Raw genomic sequence first — 4,339 nt, forward strand, 5'->3', positions numbered from 1 at the left:
GCAAAGAAATCCGTGTAGACTTAATTGAGAGGGAGCAATGTGGGTGAATATGGCTCATTTTCACAGTAAACAAACAAGCCTCACAAACCTTGCTGTAAATCCTGTAGGTTCTCTAGAGAATTGTCCTTACCCAGGAAATATACTCTCACTGTGTGAAACAAGGTTGCAGTGGAATTTAAATTCAAAGTTCTTTTAAAAAAAGACATCAAAATTTGTGAATTGACATTTAATTACTAAACAGTAATTCTCTGAAAAAGAAGGGAAGATGTAATTCAAAATCACTTACTTTAATAAAAGTATGAGAAAAGAGTAGTGAAGGTAGTGAAGAAAGATGAGAGAACCCATACAGGACTGTTTTCTCTCCAGTGGTGTAATGGGATCTTGACCTTGTTTCTTCCATTCTATCTTCACAAGCTATAAAGTGTAGCTCAGGACTGGAGTAACCAGTTCAGATAAAGAATACTCAAAGTGTGGGGGCTGGGAAAGTGGCTCAGGGGTAGAGCGCTTGCCTTGCATGCCTGAGGCCCTGGGTTCGATTCCTCAGCATCACATAAGCAAAAAGAAAAAAGCCGGAAGTGGAGCTGTGGCTCAAGTGGTAGATCGCTAGCCTTGAGCTGAAGAGCTGAGGGACAGCGTCCAGGCCCAGAGTTCAGGCCCCACGACCGGACCCCCCCCCAAAAAAAAAGAATACTCACAGAAGAAAATATTTGCAGTCGATGTAGGTGATTTATAACCTTTGACAATCTATTCAAATCTGTTCAAGATTCTCCCCTACCCCAAACTGCCCTCTTTGGACAGCTTTGTTTGTTTTCCCATGACTGCCCTTCATTAACTGATTAAAATTTTGTGAGCTCATATACATACTCTCTAAGCATTGCTGTTTGGTTGTGATTTTTGTGTGTTTTTGTTTGTAGTTGTGTTTTTAACTGAATTTCAAAAGGTTGTGCATTTGTGTTACAATTAAATATGTCCACCTAATTGTCCAATGCTCCTGGATTAGAGTCACTCCTTCTATCATTCTCAACCAACCCTTTCTCCAAGATTTATTGCAGATTTAGGACTTCCTTTATTACATGTGTACATTGAGTATTCTAGCTGTGCTTGCCCCTTGTTCCATTTTTCATTCATTTTATGTCTTTACTATTATTCCTTTCTGGTTTCAACTTCCTGATAGTCGTTCTGTTAAACTGTCTGTTAATACATTCCAAGGAGTTTCAATCCCACATATACTTGAAATGATGTCAGCTTATATTTCCATAATTCATTCATCTGCAATAACAATTTGCAAGACTGGAGACGTGAAGCACCAAGACATGATTTTATTCTCATCGTTTTGGAAGATTAATCTTTAGTCAACAAGAAAGTTTAAACATCACTTAGAATTTATAGCTCACTACCAGTTTTTATAAATGGCTTTGTACAATGGTGTGTGATTATTTTATTTTACATGGGATGATATTTTCTACTACCTATAAATTTTGGAAAAAGAAGAAAACTAAAATTTACTACTGTAGAGGAATATGATAACAATAGAAGACAGATTTTATGTTTGTCACATCTCTGATCAGTACTCATATTCAAGACTTAAAGTCATATTTCTTACTATGTTAGACAGATAGGGAAAATATATGATAAGGCAACACATGATAAGGCATCTATTAGTGACTTTTTAAAATGTACCTTCTTATATGATGAAATTTACTTTATTAGCTAATATTTGGGTTTGAATTAAGGGAGGCTGATGTATTTAACACATTTCTGGAAGGCACCTACTGAACAACGCAAATGGTGCGAGATACTATTTCTACACTTTAATGAATGGTTGAACTTATTTGGCATTAGTGCTGGGTAAACAAATCAACTCTATTGTAACTTGATTCCTACACTTGAAAAACTTAATGTCAATATCATCTACTTGTCAAGTGTTATTTTGGTGAATATGATTATAAAAAGTTTATTTGAAAAGGAATATACTTTCAAGAGATTAAATGTATGTTATCATTGGTTTGAGAATGACAACATTTTTAGAATACAGAACCAAGTTTTACTGAAGTACCAGTGTTTTGAAGTACTAAGGGTCTTCTCAATTAATGGTTTTCGAAATTATATTTGAATTCCAAGTCAAGATTTCCTAGCCTTGGTAGAACAATTATGGATCTAACATTCAGGAATTATTTTTCGGCCTACTTATGCTGGACTGAAATCTTCCATTCATCATTAGGAGAGGGGTATTAAAAATAATCTTGTGACATTTGTGATTTTGTTTACTCATATGGGCTGGTCATCTGTAAATTGAAAGTTTGAACTACAGTACTTTCTGTCATATTTTGTGATCTCATCTTTCATTTTAAGTTGCCTTACATTTCACAATTGTTTACTGCTAATTCCTGCAAGGAATTGGGGCACTGAAATATTATAGGAAATGAGAAAATGAGATGGGTCTTCAATTACTTTCTCTTAGCATGTTGCATGGGCCAAGGTGAGAAGTCTTGCCCATGTTATCTGATGATGCAGGTAACTGGGACCTGATATCCTCATACCCATGGGTACTGCAGAAGAATAATAGCTTTTAGGCATCATATCAGCAAAAATTTGGGTATAATCAGTAAGAACGCTTCAGAAATATGGAAAAAAAACACTTTGGGACTAGCGAGTTAACACAAGAAACACATCAGCAGTGTAAAATCTCTTCTAGATTAGAGGAAAACAATACTGCTTTTTTTTTTACTATGTGAATTCAGAAGACCAAGAACACTTAGAAGGTATCACAAGTTTATACCGAAGACATTGCATTGATACTTTTTATATTCTAATATATATTCTAAACCTAATTATTTATGTTCCAATCTATTTATGGGAATAATTTTAAATTTATTTGTCAAATTACCAATGAATTCTAGTAAGATTCACTGTGTGAAATTTAAGATCAGCACATATAAATATAAAATATATATGTATATATAATAGAAGAAATTGTTATGCAATGTTCCGTTGTGGTTAGGGCATCAAAGGCAACTCTGTTTTAAAGTATTATTCCATTATCTCTACCTCAGTTTTTGGTAGAGTTAGACCTAAAACTTTACCATTTGTAAATTTACAGCCTGGAGGCAAGAGGAAACACTTTGATTAAAACATTACCAATTTAAGGCCTAATATCGAGGAAAAACATATGGACTTTTCCAGGAGTTATGGAAATATTTGGTGATAGAAAGTCAGTAGTGCAAGTTCCTGCCTGGTTGGATGGTAGACAGGCCAGGATATTAGGTAAACATGAATATGAACATTTTTTTACCTTCTTGGCTTTAGCTAGTTTTGAAATGATAGGAATAATAAACAATTATATTTTGATAAAATACCTTCTATTCTGAAGAATTAAGTCTGAAGTGTTCATATCTCTATGAACCCATGTAACTAAGATTAGTTTTGTTCCAGTAAGACAATCTATGCTGTCAGGTAAGATATTCTGGTTGATCTGTTCCTACATGGAAGAAGGGTGAAGGGACAGAAAGACATTTGTACCACTGAGACCTCATTTAGAAAATTTTAAGCTGCAGAAGTTTAGAAGTAGCTCTTAAGCAAGGCTTACTTTGAATCCATTAGCTCCACAAAGCTAACTCAGTTGATAAATAAGTACTTGAAAAGCCATTACCTTTGAACTTAGCTATAAAGGCTTCAAAATATGATCAAATTTAAAATGAAAACGACAAAATAGTCATTGACAAAAAATTGCAAATATGAGCAATCGACCAAACAATATAAGTTTTTTCCACTATACATAGAAATTTAGAGAAATAAGATCAATAGCATTTTTAGTAACAATAAAGGTTCCTTGTTACAAATAGGCAACCAAGGATATATGCCTGTATAAAGATTACATCGTTAACTACTTAAATTTAGAGGGTACTACATGCTTCAGCAGCAGGTCTACACAAATTACAACAATACAGACATTAACATGGCACTTGCACAAGGATGGAATGAAAATTTGTGAATTATTCCATATTTTTCATTCTTCAAATGCAATGAAAAACAGTTATTAAAAAGTTGATTACAAAAATACAAGTGTAACAAAACCTGTAATTCATAGAATTAAAGGTTAGTTTGACATCAGTGTATTAAACTTTCACCTTCGAAAGGCCCTTACATAGCATAACCTTTACAATACTTGAAATTAGATAACATTATCTTTTTATCCCAAAGAAATAAAATAATATAAAGACTTAAGAAAAAGGAATCTTAAACTTTTCCTATATGGAATGTAATCTGAAAGGACACATTTATTAATGAACCTATATATTATAAAACAATGTAGACTTTAAGTATTATATCTAGAAGACAA

General features: G+C 33.4%; 1 pseudogene; it reads left to right on the top strand.

Moving 5' to 3' along the window:
- Positions 1-3,907: 3,907 nt before the first annotated feature.
- LOC138836723 (U6 spliceosomal RNA) lies at positions 3,908-4,007 on the top strand (annotated as a pseudogene).
- Positions 4,008-4,339: the final 332 nt, after the last annotated feature.

Source organism: Dipodomys merriami, unplaced genomic scaffold, assembly GCF_024711535.1.
Source record: "Dipodomys merriami isolate MVZ:Mamm:240054 unplaced genomic scaffold, mDipMer1.0.p SCAF_2551, whole genome shotgun sequence".
Taxonomy (NCBI): Eukaryota; Metazoa; Chordata; class Mammalia; order Rodentia; family Heteromyidae; genus Dipodomys; species Dipodomys merriami.